Raw genomic sequence first — 21,802 nt, 5'->3', positions numbered from 1 at the left:
AGACAGTCTTTTGTTAAGTGCTAAAGCTAGGTTACCTGTACAGCCCCGTACAGCTTGTATATATTAGCTCAAAAACAGCCCATTTACAGTGAGGAAAAGATGCTGTATGTATAAACGGATTTAAAGAAATAGCTATATTCATCTCTTATGTCATATTCCCATACTTTAGTACGTCCCCCATGGGGTAACCACTGTGAAAAAAGCCATCCTAGAGGAAACATATGGTTATACTTTAGATATATAACATTACCAAAGTGTCCCAGTTGTGGAAGCTGGGGTCAGGGCCCAGGGATAGCTGGATAGCTTTTAGCTTAGCAGCCACTAGCTTCTCCTAATTTAACTTACTGGCTCGCTGAATAGTACTACTCACTACTAGCAGAGCCTGGTGGTGAACACTGTCCCAGGGAAAGATCTCAATAAGTCACACAACTGCAGCTTTTGCCTTTTTCCATGTCAAAGCTTTAACTTGGGCTAGCAGGGCTTTTGCTAGTGGGATGAGGTCTTGGATTTGGCCTGTTTTTGAGATTCACAGTATGTCACTCCCATGTCCTGACCTCTCATTTTACAACTATGCCGAGAACCAACCAAAAAAAACTACAGTTCTCCAGCAAAAGATGAGTGTTTTTTATTGAAGACATTATTATCTATATTTATGAAGCTAGCAGACAAGACTTGGAAATATCCTGTGGTATCAACCCATGGCTTTTTTCTTCTTATGCAATCCCCGACCATGACTGCGGTCTGCAGGGGAGGTTAATGAGCAGCATTTCTTGGGGGGAAACACCTCAGTAGCTCTTATTGCACCCTTCACATCAATCTCAGCTACGAACATTAACCATTCCCTGACATTCAGCCCGGCACTCTCCCGCCCACCAGGGTGATCCATTACCTCCAGAGGAGGAGAATAGATGCCTTTCTCGGGTAGGGAGATCAGGAATCCCAGAAGTAGGGAAATCCTCCATGCCGTTTCTTTGGCTCTGCCACTTCATTTGTCTTCTGTGGGGCTCAAGGCGCGGCCGGCGCTTCCCGCTGCTGTGATGAGTACGGGTGAGAATTAATAACGGGTGTCCGGAGAGAGACAGGGCTTAACCTTGGAAAATGCCAAGCGTCTGGGGAACAGGGCAAGCAATAACAGCAAATATGCAATTAGATGAGAGCTCAAAGTAGACTCTGGCCTTTCAGCGTTCACCTGAACCACAATGGCTTAACTGTCCCTACTGGGGCATGTGCACTGGAACAATGGAACAAGCAGTGCCACCTGCCCTTCCATTTTTACGCGCGGGGGGGTTGAGAGGGGGGGTAGAGTGCTGCCTAACTTTATATTCAAATAAGAAATTGAAATTCAGTGTAAATAACTGCACAGACAACAAGACTACTGTACAATATTCATGTAATGTTATCAGGGTCCCCTAAAACAGCAGTGCCGGTGCCTCTTTTCAGCAAGATTTAATTTGAGGCAGCTGCTGAGGGTCCACAGAGGGACACCACGAGGCGATCTGTGCTGCAGAAGAGACAGACAGTACTGAAGCTTTTTATATAACTGATATAAAACTGAATATTTATTATAACACTGAAACTCTAATAGAAATATTTCTACCTTAACCAACGAGAGGTACACAGTGTGCCATATGTTTGTGGACACCCCTTCTAATGAATGAATATTTAGCTATTTCTAAGTTGCACCCATTGCTGACACAGATGCCTAGTCCCTGTAGATAAACATGAACCTATTGGCACCATGGCTAATGCCAGGCGTGGGCTGGAGGGGTATAAAGCCCACCAGTATTGAGCTGTGGAGCAGTGGAACTGCATCATTCTCTGGAATGATGGTGATCCACCTTGTGATTTCGTATCAGATGGTTTAAGGTCGAATCGTATTTAAAGTGAGTGCAGTCTGAAGTAGACGACTGCTGTAAGTACTGATCATACAGTAGCTAGCTATGCTAACCCAGCATTCCAACAGGCCATTTAACGCTGCTTAGGGCAGAGCTAACTAGCTTTCCAACACAACACAACAGAATCGGAGTATATCGCCATATCCAAAGAAGAAGAGCGTCTACTGTGTCTGCTATGGAGAACCTTTGTTTTCGAAGCAGTATTTTCTGCGGTACCGTCTTTAACTGTGCCTTATTATCCTATAGATGTAGCACTGACTGTGTCCAATCATGGCAATATAAGGAATAATTGAATAGCTAAAAAATCTTCCCTTCAGACAGATGTCCATGTCTCGAATAACAACAGATGTTGTCAGGGGTTTTTTTTTCTGCAGTTTACCCAGGGGATTTGCTTTGACATTCACACTATGGGCCTTTATGTAATTCTGCCCATGAGCGAAAGTGTCCTTATTGAACCTTTAATGTCATTAAGCAGTGGTGATCTGCCTGTTGAGAAGCCGAGCTCAGGACTGAATTCTATTTGGAATCCATTAAAAAGTTCTCCTAGATCTGGGAGCCTCTCTCCTTCTCTCTCATTCTCTCGCTCTCTCTCTCAGCCCTGAGCAATGAGTAATTCAATCTGGAGCCTGAAGGAAGGAAATGGATAGGCCTCCTAGTTAATTCCCCTCCAAGCGAGGGCCGGGTATTGTTATGGGGCGAGTAATGCTTTATCTGCGGCTCTGAAGGGCCGTAATGAAGGGCCTGCTGGCCGTATAGTGCAGCACTGACCCTCGTCAAGGCCAGAGCGGGCCTCTCCGTAATAATACAGTGCAGAGGGATCCAGGATAAATGGCAATTATGGAATTAGGCCCAGTGAGTCAGAAGCTGGCATTGAGGGTTAAAGGGGACTGGGAAGCTACGTAATTAAAACACACACACACACACACACACACACACACACGAAAGAGCAGTGTGCTCAAGAATAGACGAATTCGTTTGCACTCTCAGATAGAGGTGGGATTTTTCCAAGCAGGGGCTATTAATAGAGCTCTGCTGCGGGAAGGATCTTTTGTGTGAATGATTTTTTTTGGAGAACGGAGAGCATGAGCACACGCTCAGTCAGGGGAGTAAATCAATTATGTAACCACTGATGAGTCACACAGTTATATGTCAGTAATATGTGAGGATGAACATTTAATATTCCACAGAGAACATACAGTAATGTTACTAATACACATCTTAAAGGGGAGTTCCGCTGAGTTTAAGAAATGCTGTATAAGTCAGTGGTAAGGATGTAAACAAAGCCATTTAGAGTGAATCTGGTCTGAAACGCTCCGTTCTAGAGAAACCTAACGATTCAGGATTGTTCACAGTGGTGACGAATGGAACCAGATGTCAGAAGAGTTTAATGCCTCTAAAAAAAAAATAATTACACCAAATTGTGATGAATACATGTGATGCTTGAGACGCTGACCAAGGTTTTGTGTTTTGACACAAAATCTATATATTTTTTTTTACCCATTCAGGGTGGTGAAATGCATGCTGGGTGTTGTGTGGTCCCACATTTTTTTTATTGTTTTTAGATTTGCCAAAATGTTTCCATCAGCATCACATTAAAAAATGAGAAAACGTGTGTGTTCACTTGGTGGTTTTGGATAGTAAATAAAAATGTCTATATTTGGGTTGTAGTGATGAAGACCCCTGGTTCCTATCAGCGCCACTGTGAAGAAAGTTGTGAAGAAGTTTTTCTCCAGTGAACCATTTCACACCAAACCCACTCTGGATGACGTTGTTTACATTTCCCTGAGTTATGTACAAAATGTGAAAAATCCGTGAAATTCCCCTTTAAGCTTTTGAACCATATGTCTGAGGTTACACTGTTAGTCCAAATGTTTGTGGACACCCCCTTCTAATAAATGCATTCATTACTATTTTAAATGAAAGCATTGGACTATGTGTGTTCTCTGGAATGATGATGTACCATCCAATACTTTTTGAATTAGTTGAGGAGTTGGGAGTGAGGTGGGATGGTGGGTGATCTTCCAACACCCTGACCTCACTAACACTTTTGTGCTGAATGCTATCAAATCCTCACAGCAATGCTCCAAAATGTAGTAGAACGCCTTCTTTCATGGACAGTACAGACAGTTACTCCAACAAAAGCAAAAGAATTCCCTTGATTTCTGCAGAAACGATGAATGAGCAGGTGTCCCAATACTTTTGTCCAAATTGTGTATTACTGTCATTTTCCTTTGTGTTTTACAGGCATTTGCAATTATGTAAAGAAATACATGTTCATTTAGTTATTTGTTTCTATAGAGACGTTTGAGGCCATATATCTTAGCATATATATTATATTATATTATATTATATAATTTCTGTAAGATCTAATGCAGTTTATGGGGTTAAGCATTAAATGCATTAAATGCTGCATAGCAACACATAAAGCACTGATTTTAATGCATATCATAACTTACACACAACTGTTTCTGCAGCGTCATACCACCACAAATCTCACAAACTATCCATCATAAAATCAATGCATATAAAGATGGCTATCAGTACAGCCCTCTATGGCTTCTGCTGACGCTTTTGCTGCAGTTTTCCACGCTGTTAGCAGGGACAGCAGTGAGCTTTGTAGACACAGATCAGTCTCAGTGGGAGTGCTGCCTTGGCTTCACTTTCCCCCAGCGTGTCACTGCCTCTATTTAAAGAGATCCTTCACTCCGGAGCCCAGATGCAGACAGCCCACACTCAATACTGAATCAATCACAGCACTAATTTACCAATTAGGCTCATTAGGCTCTATAAATAAACACATCATTCCACTCCCCTCCACTCTCAGGGGATACACATTCCAATCTCAGTCAAAAAGGAGGGAGCATGGCCTCTCCATCGATTCAGCACAGACAGAGAACACCGACACACAGACGTCCAGGTAGACAGACAGCCGGGCCAGTGTTCAGTAGAGAATCGGTGGAGAGATGCTGTTACAGACTTATAGGCTTGACCTGTCCATGCTCCGCCCCCTGAGGCAGGTTGGACAAGCTTTATAGAACGCTGGTAAAAAAAAATCCTATTCACCTCAGAGTCTTTTACAATCAGGGGAGCCAGGGGGTGTTAGGACTATTGTAAGAGCCTGTGAATGACAAAGGCCCTAAAGAGTATTTTGGCAGAATTGTTAGAGTTGTGGGGTCCAGTGTAATGTGTTTTCATGGGACCCAAAATCCCTGGCAGCGCCCCTGATTACAGTGAGTGTGTTATTAATATTCACCCTAATGAGAGACAGTAGTGTCACTTCAGTGTAAATCACAATACCTACATTTAGAGTGTTATTAATATTCACCCTAATGAGAGACTGTAGCTCCACCTCAGTGTATATCACAATACCTACATTTAGAGTGTTATTAATATTCACCCTAATGAGAGACTGTAGCTCCACCTCAGTGTATATCACAATACCTACATTTAGAGTGTTATTAATATTCACCCTAATGAGAGACAGTAGTGTCACTTCAGTGTAAATCACAATACCTACATTTAGAGTGTTATTAATATTCACCCTAATGAGAGACTGTAGCTCCACCTCAGTGTATATCACAATACCTACATTTAGAGTGTTATTAATATTCACCCTAATGAGAGACTGTAGCTCCACTTCAGTGTATATCACAATACCTACATTTAGAGTGTTATTAATATTCACCCTAATGAGAGACTGTAGCTCCACCTCAGTGTATATCACAATACCTACATTTAGAGTGTTATTAATATTCACCCTAATGAGAGACTGTAGCTCCACCTCAGTGTATATCACAATACCTACATTTAGAGTGTTATTAATATTCACCCTAATGAGAGACTGTAGCTCCACCTCAGTGTATATCACAATACCTACATTTAGAGTGTTATTAATATTCACCCTAATGAGAGACAGTAGTGTCACTTCAGTGTATATCACAATACCTACATTTAGAGTGTTATTAATATTCACCCTAATGAGAGACTGTAGCTCCACCTCAGTGTATATCACAATACCTACATTTAGAGTTATTAATATTCACCCTAATGAGAGACTGTAGCTCCTCCACCTCAGTGTATATCACAATACCTACATTTAGAGTGTTATTAATATTCACCCTAATGAGAGACTGTAGCTCCACTTCAGTGTATATCACAATACCTACATTTAGAGTGTTATTAATATTCACCCTAATGAGAGACTGTAGCTCCACCTCAGTGTATATCACAATACCTACATTTAGAGTGTTATTAATATTCACACTAATTAGAGACTGTAGCTCCACCTCAGTGTATATCACAATACCTACATTTAGAGTGTTATTAATATTCACCCTAATGAGAGACTGTAGCTCCACCTCAGTGTATATCACAATACCTACATTTAGAGTGTTATTAATATTCACCCTAATGAGAGACTGTAGCTCCACCTCAGTGTATATCACAATACCTACATTTAGAGTGTTATTAATATTCACCCTAATGAGAGACTGTAGCTCCACCTCAGTATATATCACAATACCTACATTTAGAGTGTTATTAATATTCACCCTAATGAGAGACTGTAGCTCCTCAATACCACAATATACACAATATAATACCTACACAGAGTTATTAATATTCACATTTAGAATTTTTTTTTCAAATGATTTTAACTGATGTTCATTTTGAATGTGTGTAAATATAAAGAGGAGTAGTAAAAGGGAATGTGGCAGTAAAAGCCCCCTTAAGCACATTACCCATTGCCCTTAATAACATTGCTGCTGTAAAACTTAGGCAGACCTGTTTAGCATGTGCAGAATGATGATGATGATGCATAATCCTACACGCAGGAAATAAGCTGGAACGGCAGTCAATAGACCCCCTGCCAAAGCTCGCATCAATTTGTTATCTAAATTTTACAGGATGTATAATTTATACATCAAATCATTTTTAGCCTTTTCAAAAAGAGTGCAATTAATCAAAATACAACACCAAACACATTATATACTAAAACGAGGGGGGGGGCTGTTTACCCCAACAGTCCTAACTTTTTATTTTCACAATTTTCTCTCAAAACCAAATTCACCCCCATAACATTTCTTATACAGTGTGATAGAAATGCACAGATAACTGCAGTCCAAAGCCGAAACTCCATAAATGTTCCAGTGATGGAAAGCTCACAGTCCAAAATAACAGACAGATTTGCCTTGGTGGGCTTCTTCCCCAAGTTAGCCTCATTATGTCGCCATACCTTCCATCTACAGCAATCACCATACATCCTACAGTCCGTACATGGAAACTAATTCGAACACAGTTTATAAACACAGAGGTTTGCAGATGTTTCAGTTGAATAACAGCATCAACTAGCCGTGTATTTGACACAAGTTTTACCTGTTCATATTTTATTATGAATTGACTAACCCAAAACTGCAGTAGTGAAGTGCACTTAGGCTGCTCCCTGATGGACCCAGTAGAGGGCGCTAGTAATGTCAGGAGTACAGATATGCACTATCCAAGGAGTAAAATGCCCTGCAAACGCAACAAATTAATATACGTTTACTCTGCTTCCACCATGGTGCACGCTACTTTTGAGCAGAGCGGCCGCTGGTGCGAATATGACTGGGACTTCTCATAACGCTCAACCTGCCGTTGGTTTACAGATAATGAGCCAATCAGCTTGCAGGTTACACCGTGAGCCTGCATTTTTGAGCCAAACACTACAGAGCTACTCATTTCGTCAGATTTCATCAGTGATTTAAAATAACGGTAATCTGGCCTTTAGTTTCCAGGGTTTTGGTCTCTCTCTATTCACAGAGATAGAAGCCTGGTCTCGTATGACTGGAAATAACTGCCTGGTGATGGAGCAAAGATGGTGAGTGAACAGACCTGCCTATAAGGACTTTGGTTTGTGTCAGATCGTCAGAGTGACGAGGCAGAGTACAGCACTGGCTTTAATGGGCTCCTCCAACTGTGCGCGATAGAGCACACCTCGCCATAGAGCAGGTGTAATCCTTAACTCTCCAATATGATCTGATCAGCTCTCTGATCAGCTCTCAGCATCGGCAGAATTCGAGAATTATCGGCAGATTGGACGATTGCTGACCGCATATTTTGCACAGAAGTATGTGGAGCATGGATAGATCAACTGAAGCAGGGCGGTTAGCGCACTGGAACTCTCTGGATATCCTGAAAAAAGAGCGTCCTGCATCTGGAAGGCTCCGTAATGAGCATTTATCAGAGATCTAACCAGATTGAAATCGGGAAATTTATCTGTCTTGTTTCAGCAAATTGCTGGCCACATATTAAAGGTTTACATAATCTTCGGGTCGTATGAATTTTTCATGAGGCACCGGCCCCCTCAGGCCTGTAATGAACACACTCTAATGAATTGGGAATTAGATTGAAAAAAAGGATTTTCGGGTCAGCTCTCTTGGCGGACCACGGCGGATTACGGAGCGCTCCTGAAAGATGGGCTTTCGGAAAGCTCGGAAAATCACGTGAGCGCGCCAATCTGTGTCAGATATTTAAGTTAACATTTCAGGCCTGCTTCTATTATTCATGGTCAAAGAAAAGCTCAGTAGTGATAGGGGCCTTCTTCTGCTCGCTTGCTCGGCTCTGGGAGCGCGTGTAAAGAGAGAGAAAGAGAGAGAAAGAGAGAGGGAGAGAGGGAGAGAGAGGGAGAGAGGGAGAGATCCTCCAGGCTGCTGCAGGTTGAGAGAGTGCTCCATCAGTGCTAGAGGTACCTGTCATCTCCTGAGAAAACATTTCAGTCAACGAGCAGTCAGATGTCACCTGAAACGCGCTCACTTTTCACAGCTGCGTTCGACATCGCCCGCGATCAAATCCCCTCAGAGCCCTGCTCTCGCGCTCGCGCAGCAGAAAGAGGAGCCAGAAATAGGTTATTCATGCCTGTGAAAAAAAAGCAAAAAAAACTTTTGCTCACATGCAGGGACCAAGCGGCGAGAGTGGGAGTGCAGCGTCAGTGCGGGAAAAGTAACCTTCAACTTTCTCTGCACGGTTCCTGTGAGGACAGCCGCCCTCTGCCCAGAGCTTTCTGTCAAACGACAGCTTGCGGAGTTCAGGATTCAAAGAGCGCGATCAGTCTGAGCTTCTGCTCTGCGCTCAGTGGGGCTTCTGATTTGAATAAGCGAGGGAGACCACAGCATGTTTTTACCTACCTGAAAAAAGTTTATACCTACCTACCCATGCCAGAAACCTGTGAGGAGAGATATCATAGGCTGACCATCATGGCCATGGGCTAGGCGTTGGTCATCATCCATCATCAGGAGGTTGCAGGTTCAATTCCCGCCAGTGCCACTCCCAGAAAGCATTGATGTCTTTGCTCTTTCTGGGTGGGTCAGATGCCACTCCCTCTCAGCATGACTCATTTAGACTACAGTAGAAACAAGTAGGGGTTTCTAATAAAGTGGCCAGTCAATAGAAGTGCGGGGCAGGTCTTTCTAATAAAGTGGCCAAGGATTGGAAATACAGTGTTTCTAATAAAGTGGCCAATGAATGAAAGTACAAGGGAAGTGTTTCTAATAAATTGGCAAGTGAGTAGAAGTATGAGGTAGGTGTTTCTAATAAAATGGCCACTAAATAGACGTACAGGGTAGCTGTTTGCCATAAAGTGGCCAGTGAGCGGAAGGACACAGTAGGTGTTTCTAATAAAGTGGCCAGTAATGGGACGCCAAGGTAGGTATTTCTAATAAATTGGCCAGTGTGGACACACAAGTTAGGTGTTTCTAATAAATTGGCCAGTGTGGACCCACAAGTTAGGTGTTTCTAATAAATTGGCCAGTGGGTGGAAACACAAGTTAGGTGTTTCTAATAAATTGGCCAGTGTGGGCACAGAAGTTAGGTGTTTCTAATAAATTGGCCAATGTGGATACACAAGTTAGGTGTTTCTAATAAATTGGCCAGTGGGTGGAAACACAAGTTAGGTGTTTCTAATAAATTGGCCAGTGGGTGGAAACACAAGTTAGGTGTTTCTAATAAAGTGGCCAGTGAGAGCATACACTTTTCCAGTATGAATATTTCACAGGATTGAATCTCACTGAAAAAGGAGCACAGATAGATGAAACCAGTCGTCCTTTCGTATCCAAGGGAACTCAGGAATTTTTTAAATGGGCTTGCAGATAACTGGGCCATGGCCAAGCTGTGGATGGCTCTAGCGTGTCCATGAGAAACACTGTCTACTCATGCAAACTTCATGAGCTTGCTGCCACTAAGAAAGTCCATCAACTCGCTCTACCTAAAAGCATTGCAGCCTGCTCTGCCTTAAAATAGAGGATGAGGCCATTGAGGCTCGGGGTGGAGAGATGTGAAATCAGTGCTGAGGGCTGTGGTCCTTATCAAGCTTAGGCCTGGCCTACCAAAGTCTGATGATGTGGTGTAACCCACTGAACCCTGTGGTTATCATTTTACTATTAAACTTACTGGTGAAATGCTGCACCCTTGCGTACACCACACTGTTAGGAGATCAGGAGGAGATCAGGTGTAGGCCGCTGTTGTGTAACTGAGGTAATGTTGGCATGGTGGTGAATTAAGCGTTATTTCTATTCTGACTAGTTTCAAATAGCTACATAGCTACAAACAACATTATCAGAACTGTAAAAAGAACAAATTCTGAATGCAGGTATTGTGATATACACTAAGGTGGAGCTACCGTCTCTCATTAGGGCTGAAATATAGCTATATATATATATATATATATTGTGGACAGATCAATTATGCAATAACGTATAAAACTGAAGTGCGTTCTGTAAAATGGGAAGAGCTGAGGAATGGTAGTGTGCTCCCACATGCACCCCTAAAGCTTAAGCAGCTGAGCCCAAGACTGGGCTTAGTCTGAATCACAGTAATTGGCTCAGTACTTCGTGACATTTATCCAAAATGATGATGAATACTGTGGACAGACGAGGAGAGAGAGAGAGAGAGAGAGAGAGAGAGATAGAGGTGAGTAAAGTACGGGATCAAGAGATGGAGAGAGGGAGAAAAGACAGAGAGAGATGCATGCAGAAAAAAAGAGAAAGATAAGAGAGAGAAAAAGAGACAGAAAGAAAAGAGAGAGGCAAATTGAGAGAGAAAGGGAGAGAGACATGCTAAAAGAGACGAGAGAGAGGGAGAGAGACACAGGGAGAAAGAGATGGGGAGCAAGACATGTAGAAAGCGAGAGGGAGAGGCATAGAGAAAATGAAAGAGGAGGGAGGGAGAGTGAGACATGGGAAGAATGAGATGGGGACAGGGTGAGAGAGAGACATACAAATATTAGGGAGAGAGAGAGATATGCAGGACGGGAGAAGAGAGTGGGGAGCGAGAGAGGAAGGGTGGATGAGTAAGACATGGGAAGAAAGAGATGGGGAGAACAGGTGAGAGAGAGAGACATTGAAAGATGAGAGGGAGAGAGGGACATAGAGTGAGAGAGAGAGAGAGAGAGAGAGAGAGAGAGAGAGAGAGAGAGAAATTAACAAAGTGGACGAGAGAGACCTGGAGAGAAAGGCATTCAGAGAGAGAGAGAGAGAGAGAGAGATGCTGTACTTCTGCCAGGTTGAAGATGTGCTGTAACGTCTCAGGCGGTGTCAGTTTGGACTTCCTGGCTGACCAGGCGATGGAGATATTCAGGGAAATGTCACGGCTGATGCCGGAGCAGTGGGAAGAGAGAGAGAGAGAGAGAGAGAGAGAGAGAGAGAGAGAGAGATGGTAATAAGACTGCGACACAAAGTTATAGAGGCCGACGCCACACTCTCACGAATGAAATCCTGCCAGTGGTTCACAATGGAGATTAGCCTGTCATATTCTGAATGTCACATTAACTGACTTTGGGAGTTTAGAGCCCGCTGCCATTCTCTCTGCACGAGTTTCATAACTTACCTCCACAGAGCGGCTGAATAAAGATAAAAATGAGGCTGGTGACATTGTAATGGCAAAGGTGGGGGTGTTGGTGGTGGTGGTAGTGGTGAGGTGGGCGGGGGAGTTGTGCATTAGCTTAAGATGAAAATGTGATGACTGAAAGAAGAAATAATTCAGACTGGTAAACATGAACTAATGGAAGCCTTGCCAAATAGGCCAAGAACATCAGAGCCAGTGCTGCTCATTAGCTCCACACATTAAAAGTGGGCCATTCACTGCGAGACATGCGAACATAACAACACGAAGGTAGTGATTACCTCAGCTCTCAAACAAAGACCTAAGCACTGACGTAGAACAGCAGCGGCGGCGGCAGCTTGTGTCAGTATTCACATGAGGTAAAATGATAGACAGGCCTAGATAAAGCCTACATAAGAACAAGTGAAAACGATCCAAAAAAAGATGTGTGAAACTGTGATAGTGTTTAATGCTGCGTTTCATTTACTTCTGAGGTCGAAATATCGGCGCTGTTGACGAGTTGACGGCGCTCCAGTTAAACATTCAGATTATTATAAGTGAAAGGCTCTGGAGTTGATCCTTTAGTGGTGTTTTAAGGTGAATTTAACCAAAGTATGTCCCACTTTTTATGCCCCAGGTTAGCGTTGTTAGCAGTATCCCGGGTTAGCATTGTTAGCGATAATATTTGCTAACGCATAATGCTGTATTTTGCACATCCAAACACCATGGAGGATTGAACAGTGGATTCAATGAGTGGATTTAATGAGACATAATTATAGGCAGAAGTGCTAATAAACTGTATAGCACCAGCGCTTTTACTGCTGTTGATCTTCAGCTGCAGTGTTTCTTACTGCTGTAGCTCGATTTAAGATCTGTGAACTAGCAAACTAGCAAAGCAGCAACAGTTCACTACAAGGCCAAGATGCAGACTTCTAGCATATTGCTAGCTGTTAGCATTAATGTTAAACAACATTTCACTAGATTTATTTATATATTACAAAAGCGAGTGAAGGTGTGAAGGTTCAGCCAGCAGTATTTTAGAGGCAAATATTCAATCCGGACATCAGTGGGTGTGGCAATATAAGGTTAGACAGGAAGGATGTGGATGTACGTGCAAACCAGGCTTTATTCGAGAGAACATCAGACACCCAAAAATCAACATAAATACAGCATAGAAAAAATGAGATCGCAAAGCTAAAGAACAAAAAGTCGAGGCCCAGAAGTCTAGAGGGAAATAAAAAAGGTCAAATGGCAATGCTAAGGCAGGACTAACCCTGCGTTCACAAACACACTCGAACGTGACATGCTTGTAACTCCGACTTTACAAGTGCAAAGTAGGATCTTCCAACCAGCACATGAACACAGCCTTCGACATTGGTAGAACTAAGACAGAGCCAAAGGACAAATGCAGTGCTAATTTACACTGAAGGCATTTAGCAGACGTTCTTCTCCAGAGCAACTTACAAAGGTGCTTCACTGTTTACTCACCAAATACCCTTAACTAGTTTGTATCAGCTAGAATCCAAAAGATCCCTCTAAGCTTAGATACGACTAAACACAAAAGTCAATATGGAGACACAATACTCTACACTACACTTCACCCAAGTGCCCTTGGAAGAGGAGGGTCTTCAGTCTGGGTTTGAAGACAGCGAGCGACTCTGCCGTTCGGACACCCAGGGGCAGTTCGTTCCACCACTTTGACGCCAGGACAGAAAAAAGCCTGGACGCTTGTCTTCCGTGGATCTTAAAGGATGGCGGGTCAAGCCGAGATAATGCTAATGCTAAGCTAAAGGACAAAGGCAGTGCTAATGCTGTGCAGACAAGCACGAAAACACTTAGAACCAAGGAACAGCCAATGTGGATTCCGAGAGACGAGATCTTTGAGAAGGACGTGAAGACACAAGAAAGACCAGTGTTAGCTAGAACACCACAGAACACCAACACCTGCCAACCAAACACAGGAACCGGACGCCTATGAATAGAAGGCACTCACAAGAGATGGATGGAGATCACTAATGAACAGGTGGGACTACAAAAGATTAGAAGACGAGGAACTATACGAAAGGGAAGAGCTACAGACTGAGGACATGGGAGGAGCTTTAAGAGAGACACAGGATCAGGGAGGGCAGGAGAAATGTTATAATGGGTTAATTCCTGCCTCAGAATACAGTCGGAGTGTACAGTGCTCTGTTTCAGACACAGTATGTTTTTTTTTTCTAACAGAGACATTAAAAAGACATCCTCTGAGTTTCTGCAAAAGTTAATAGCAGGAACCTATGAGAGGATCCTGTTCCTCATAGTCTGTAGACAGTCTGCTGTGAGCGTTGAACTTACAGTACAAAGCTAATGAGCAGATTAGCATTAGAATGGTGGCTGCGGCTGTATGCACTGTCATTTACATTTCCTGGAGTCATTAGTGAACATCACTAACTGTGTCATTACCCTGCTGAAAAATCCAGCTCAGGACCAGCTCAGGAGATCATTTAAGCTGGTCTTAGGTGGTTAGGATGGTCAAGGTGGTTGAAAGGTGGTATGCGAGCCGGATAAGCTGGTTAACTTAGCCCTTAACCAGCAAAGCGCATGTTTTCATTTGGGTTTGATGGGCTAGCATGATCAAGTCGTGTGGTTGGTGTGGTGCAACAGATAACACCACTACCTGCCAGTCAGCTACCACACGTGGGAGACTGGGGTTCAATTCCCGGTCTGGGTGACTGTGCTGCACTACCCCAATAAGAGTCCTTGGGCAAGACTCCTAACACTACATTGGCCCACCTCTGTAATACGAGTAACCATGTAAGTCCATCTGGATAAGAGCGTCTGCTAAATGCCATAAATGTAAATGTAAGTCGAACTAGCCGGTTGGTGAATCTCTTTGTAAAGTTAGTAGACCAGTTTGAAAATGTTGGTCAACAGCGAAGTCCTGCTGGACACTCTGTTAAGCCACCATGGCTATGCTTGGTCATACAGGTTGAATAGCTTGGCCAGGTTAACTTAACAAGCAAACTCATATGAAATATGAGCAAAAATATCAGGACACCTTCTCATTTCTTTCAAATTCCAAAAAAATGATCCTGCGTTTGTTTGGAGTAGCTATTTCTGCTGTCCAGGGAAGAAGGCTTTCTACTAGATTTTGGAGCATTCCTGTGAGGATTTGATTGCATTCAGTGACAAGAGTGTTAGTGAGGTCAGGATGTTGGATGATCATCACCCCCCTCATCATCCCAACTCCCTAATTCATCCCAAAAGTATTGAATGGAGTACCATCCATCGTTCCAGAGAACACAGTTCTTCCACTGCTCCATAGATCAATGCTGGTGGGCTCTATACCCCTCTAGCCCACACCTGGCATTAGGCAGCATGGTGCCAATAGGTTCATGTTTATCTGCTCCAGAGAGTCCTATTCTATTGGCAGCACTTCTCTACAGGCTAGACAAGCTGTGTGTGTACATGTCTACATCTGTGTCAGTCTAATGGGTGCAACTTAAAGTCAATTAATGCGTTCATTAGAAGGGCTGGCCACAAATACTTGGACATATAGTGTTGAAAGTATTGAACTTATCATGGTTACAATATTCATTTTCCATGACATTAGTGATCACATCCACTGACTGTATCACTAATCTATCAAAAAGAGTCGGCCCATCATATCACACAGTGCACTTAGAGTGTTGACCTTTCAGTGACAAGCAAACACACATATTACCATTAGCATATTAGCATCACTCGCTTTCATTAGTATTTCATGAAGCCATTAGTGAATAATTTCACTAATTGCATCGTTAACAAAGTCTGGGAGGTTTGTGTATGTTAGAGGGAGGGAGACACACACATTACATGCTGTGTAATGACCTGGCAGTGGGTGCCCGTCTCACAAACACAAAAAGGCTAATTGACCACTATGGACATTAGGTTAATAAAATAAGCTTGTGTAGCTCAGCACTCCATGCCATTATCTGATGTAAACGTTAGGAAGTAAGCTCATTATACACTTCTGTAGCGGCTAGTAGCTGGTCTCCGAGCCCTCGGTCAGTCTAAAGGTTGCGAGGAAAGATAGCGACGGAAGCTACCCCATAATTTACTCTTTAACGAATAAAGAACACTGTGTCAAGGGGTATGAATCTTCTCCCGCGGAGCTGCTTTTGCAATTCTGTATTTATCGCTGGTACAAATAGAACAAACCTCGGCTGATTGGTATCGATTTTATTTTCAGGCTGACTAATCAAACCCCGGCTGGAGGAGAGGGCAGTAACTCAGTGTGCTGTAATGCAAATATGCTGCGGAGGGCATGAGACTATACCTCAGCCAGAGGGATTAGGAAGGGACAAGAGGAGACTCTGTGATGCTCTCTCTTATCCCCCATCTTCTCTTTCTCTTTCTCTCTGCTTTTTCCGCCACACTCCCTCTATCTCGCTCTCTCTCTCTCTCTTTTTCTCCTTCACACACTCTCACAATGAGGAGAAAGGAGCTTCAGTTGCATATCATAAATCATCATATAGTCCATTAAGGCGCTTGTAGTTGTTGAAAGCTGACACAATGTAAAATTAATGGGCGGTGACGACTCACTGACGGCGGAGTTCTTTTTAATTTATAGGAAATTGAGCGCATAAACTCGCAGCATGATCTGTTATACCACACATTTCAGAGCGGCGTTTCCTCTGCGTTTTCGCAGCAGCAGTCAGGCAAAGCCAAGGGTTAGGCCAAGGGTGCCCAGTTTCGCTCGTGGAGATTTTAAACCTGACATAAGCCCTATTCAGACAGGGTTGGTTTTATATGGGGAGGTGGGGTAATGCAATTATTAACAAAGGTTCTCAGTTCTGAGTGCGGCATGTCAGTCATTTTTACAGACTGTTCCTTTTACTTTCTGTAAAAAAAGGAAAAACTTCTGAAAATAATGGACATGTGGGTAAATATGCTGACGAGTCCTGTGGAAAAGGAGTTTCGCGGCCTTTATCAAAGACGCTGGTGCTCAAGGAGGCATTTATTTTCGTTGGCCTGGCACAGATACCTGGGGGTTGTTCAAGTCTGTGGCAAAGCTCAGTCAAATCCAGAAGCCAAGCCAAAGGACTCATCAGGACTCATCAATCTCCTTGGATATTTGTCTTTTTGGAGGTGACAACAGTGCGCAGGTCAAGGAGGTCACTCCCATCCCATGCTTGGTTAAGCCGAGATTTCTTTTCTCGTGCAAATCGGTCATAAATTTTGCAGACATCCTGTAGCAAAATAATAAAAAAATCTGCTCATGTAAAACTAACAGGACGATTTCAGGCTATAACACCCAGGCTATAATTATAAAATTCAGTTGAGATAATTATTTCTTCTTTCTAATTATTATAACTTCTTCAAATCAAGCCTAACCAAACAGATTTTACAGCCTAAACAATTCAGGAATAAAATACAGTTGAAACTACATTCTGCTGGACCTGCAGGACCCAGACTGTTCACCTTTAGGTCGAGCTCAGTGTCCTTACTCAGAGCTGCCAGATGCTACCATGCTAATGCGCTGCTCAGAAAGTGAAAGCGAAGCAGAAGAGATTAGTCACAGAACTCACAGGAACAGGCGAGGCGTAGCAAGTCTGTAGTATCAGAGACACCTCTTTAACATCTAACGGCCTGATATGCGCTGGATTAAGTGGATGGATTAAAATACAATATCAGTGGTGGCCATGCTGGGTGTTTATCCCGCTATGCTGCTATACATGACAAAATGAGTGACGTTCCTCTTTTAGCGCTGCCTCAGCTGAGACGGCGTTGGCAGAACGATAAGGGCGAGATGGTTATCTGCAGCTTGTACAGAGTGCACTCAGCAGATACAGAGACTTCAGAGAGCGAGGGGTGGCGTAGGGAGGAGATAGCGACACACGCTAATCCTGTACCTAAAGTGAGCCAGGCTGCAGTCTCTACTGTAGCCTGGACGGATCCCATTACCTTCTGCTCAGTAACCCGAACCCCTCACGGCCCTGCTAAATAAAGGACTCCTAAAAGATGAAGGCCAAAGATGAAGGTCTAAACTCAGCAGTGTAGTATGAGGAAGACTTTGGAATAAACCTCCTAGAGCTTTAGCAGGAAAAACAGATATAGTTATATGATAATGGTAACAGTGGTGTACTTAATAAAATGGCCAAAAAGTGTAGGTGCAAGGTACGGTACACTACTACTACTGCAAACTTTCACAAGAACCAAACTGTGATGGCTAGACGACTGGGCCAGAACATCTCCAAACCATCAGGCAAGTCTTTTGGGGTTTTTCCGGTATGCAGTGGTCAGTACTTGCCAAATGTGGTCCAAGGAAGGACGAGCAGTGAACCAGCGTCAGGGTCATGGCCACCTAGGCTTCACTGATGCGATCCATGGAGGCCCTACCTCACAACTTATAGAACTTAAAGAATCGGCTGCTAACATGAGTTTTGATGCCAGATACCACAGGAGGCCTTCACAGGTCTTGTAGAGTCCATGCCTTAAAGGGTCAGATCTTTTTGGCAGCGCAAAGGAGACCTACTACAACATTAGGCAGGTGGTACTAATGTTATGGCTGATTGGAAATACAGTGCAGGGGGTTCTAACACACGGAGAGTGAGAGTATACCACGTATACGATTTGGAGTGAAGGTCATTAGTTGCAGTAGTTGCAAACCTTTGTCATGCCAGGACTCTCAGGCTCTCAGGGAAATGCTGAGAACGTCCAATCCGCTCAGTGCTCCACGGAAGCGGCTGTGTGGTGCATTTGAGCCCTGTGAAATAGGCGACCTCTTGTTCTTCATTCAAATGAGTCGACTTATATTTTAATTGAGCTCATTCATGTCGGTGAATAAGTTATCTAACACGTCCTTTTGATTCCACACCTCGGTATCAGACTTTAAAGTGCTGCGTTTCTTCACAGCAAAGCAGCGCTCCATTCAGCATCAGCATAATATTCTTCTGTCAGGCTCACCCCAAGCTCAGTAGAACAGCAGAGCTCTCTCTCTCTCTCTCTCTCTCTCTCTCTCTCTCTCTCTTTTTTCATCCTTTCTTTCTTTTGTTTCTACCCTTTTTTAATGTACTGAGGCTGAGGTTTTCTACGGACTTCAGAGAGCCACGGCTCTGTGATGGGAGTAAAAATATCTGTCTTCCTTGTGCTGGAGCGTGTTGAAACGTTGACGCTTCAGAGAAGATTTGAGCAGCTAAGTGAAGTGCTCTGCAGCAGCCGAGCATCCCGCAGACGACGTGAATCCAGCGTTTTAGCATTTGCTGTTGTCAAGACTGCCGTTCTCATTGCTGTAATTGCTACCCGGTTGACAAGTCATGTGTGCTAATTAGTGGATGGTGATAAAAAAAGGGCCTCTAGGGCACTGTAAAGCGTTTTTTTCCCTTCAGGTTCAGATGGAAGATTAGACGCTGGCAGATTGGCAAAAAAAAAATAACAAAAAAAATAACAAATCTGCTTCAATGGGACACGCTCCAGTAGTGCAAGGGCACAACATTGCACGGTTTAGCATTTTTCCTCTACTCTCTATTCACACACACACACATGACTCAGCTCAAAGGCTTGATAATTATCTGATGAGCTGGAACAGTTAAAGGTCCCCAGTTTGGGCTCTTGAGTTTGTGCCAGGAAAGCAAGACTAAGAAAACAAGTAGGGAAGCCAATGCATTGGGAACTAATGGTGTGTTGAAATGAGAGGGAAAAACCTGGATAAATAAAGGGAGAAGTTTAAGAAGTGCAGATGTTTCCAGACTAGACTGGATACAAAACGACACGGTTACGCAATTAAAAACCTATCATGATAAAAAAAAAACACAGAGCAGGTCACCTTTATCCTTGTCCTGGAGGGAGGGGTCTTTTCCAAGATGACAATGCTTTCACAGGGGACGAGGGAATATACAGCACACTGAATAAAAATACATACACAGTATGGACAAAAGTTTTGGGACACCTACACATTACGATCCAGTGGACAATCCAGGCCACGTCCCTATTGCAAATGTTAATGTAAGGCATAATGTAAGGCCCCCCTCCCTATTTTTGCTGTGCCACTATATGAACCAAATTAACACACCACTGCATGGTACATTCTGTACACCACTGTCATGGAACATTTTGGTGACGTCACTTTTGAGAGTGGAAGGTACCTTTGGAAATGTGTGGTATGGTCAGGGTGGATGTTTTATTCCCAGCAGTGGCTTCTGTAATCATCCAGGCTGATGTAAGCACAATAGTCACTGGACACTGACCAGATGCGGCTCACGCCCCCATGCCACCAGCCCTCCTGCCAATGCTAACAGAATCCAGTGTTCCGCCATCTGCTGCAGGAGCATCCATCAATATTTATCCAACCAGGAGTAAGTGGTCGAGTGGCTTAATCCGCCAGATGTAAGGGTGCTTAGGGTTCTACAGCACTCCCTGTTGGTGCGTGGTATATATTGTAATATATAAATAGTTATTATTTGATTTTAATGAATAATTATGATTGAGGTAGTATGACAGTAATGATGTTAATGTCTTTTCGTGTCCATTTCTTTCAATCCAAACTTGATTCAACTGACACAGACCACCAGCTGTAAAATGATGCCACTGGTTCAGTACCTTGGAGAGTACTCAACAGACTGCATTAGTAGGCCTGTGATTTCATGGCATTAGGATGTACTGACACCAAGTATATGTCTCACAAAGTATAAAAAACAAACTACAGCAGTATGTAAAATAGCTTGTGATGCACTAAATGTATTATACCCCTTTCTGAACTGCAGATTTACCAGGCTAGACAATGAAGCAATGGAGCACAAAAACCTTACAGCCATGTCAATAAAATGGCATCTGTCAACCCCCTACATCTGTTTAATAAATGCTGCTATTTTCCATTGTGGACTATACTGGACTAATTATACACTGAAGTATTTGCACTGTGCTAATGTGTTTCCTTTTTGTTAAAGCCTAAGGATTATTACTCAGTAATTACATGGAAAACAATGTTCAACCTGCTGAGATATTCCTAAGTTGTAGGACTAAGAGAGTCAAGCCTACAACGTAACATAATCAACATTTTAAAAAGAATATTCTAGGTAGAAATCAATAAACAGTGTGGGACCTTTCCATTAGTTACATTACAAAAGTTCATTAAACACAATGCTTAAAGAACCCTTTGTTGCACCTACCAGTTCTGGGTTGAGCCTGTTAGGTCATTTTGCTGGGTTATTTCTACACTGTTAAAAGACCCTTCAGTTGGAGGTTCTTCAGTTTTAAATGTTGGAGGAACCTCTTAAGGTACTTTGAGGAAACTTCAAAGAACCCTTTTCTTCTAAAAACCCTTTTTTGAAGGTTCATCAAATGATCTTAAGAGGTTCTGCCACAGTTTCAAACTAAAGAACTTCCAGAAGTTCCTCATACTTTTAACAGTGTCGTTTCTGGGTAGCGTTTGGGTGTTTTCTGTGTAGCCCAGGCTTACTGTTCCTTTTTAGCAGGTCATGTGATGACGAGTGAGGAATCGTTTGAAAGAGTGAATCCTGTAGAATCACGAATTACCATCAAGAAACACGTCAGTTCAAGCAAACAGATGCTAGAGTCACAAAAAGAGCACGCTTTATAGTTAACCCATGGCTAACATATATATTGCAATATTGGATCAAGCCTATTTTGTAACATCCCAAAGTGAGAATAATAAATGTATATTTTATCAAATTTATGTTCACCATGGTGACAGATTGAAACAAATGATAAGATAAGTAATTTAAAAGGAGTTGAAAAAGTTATTTAAAAGGTGTGGTTTTGAGTGGAGGGGGTCTTTACAGCAATACTGGAGAACTGTTCTCCTTGAGTTTACCCATTTGAAAAATGTAATGTTTCCAAATGCTAGTGTGAAATGTGCATCCATGCAGCAGAGCTGATCAGCTGACCCCGCCCTGCTGTTTAAAACCCTTCTCTCCGGCTTCACCGCTGAATACTAATGGAGAGAAAACGCAACATGTTTGAGAGCTCGCTCTCCGTAAGTTCTCAGAGCTCAACCGCTCGTCCAATTCACACCGGTTGAGTCACAGGTGCCCTGAATCACGGCTCACTGCGAACGCACGGACATGCAATATGGCCAG

General features: G+C 43.1%; 1 protein-coding gene across 2 annotated transcripts in view; it reads left to right on the top strand.

Annotated features, from left to right (window-relative positions):
* The window catches only part of LOC140575248 (carbohydrate sulfotransferase 8-like), a 280,691-nt gene that overhangs the window by 180,474 nt on the left and 78,415 nt on the right, over nucleotides 1–21,802 (top strand). The window lies entirely within an intron of this gene.

The sequence above is a fragment of the Salminus brasiliensis genome, chromosome 13 (assembly GCF_030463535.1).
Source record: "Salminus brasiliensis chromosome 13, fSalBra1.hap2, whole genome shotgun sequence".
Taxonomy (NCBI): Eukaryota; Metazoa; Chordata; class Actinopteri; order Characiformes; family Bryconidae; genus Salminus; species Salminus brasiliensis.
The sequence above is the reverse complement of the archived record's forward strand: the minus strand, read 5'-3'. Positions and strand labels throughout refer to the sequence as shown.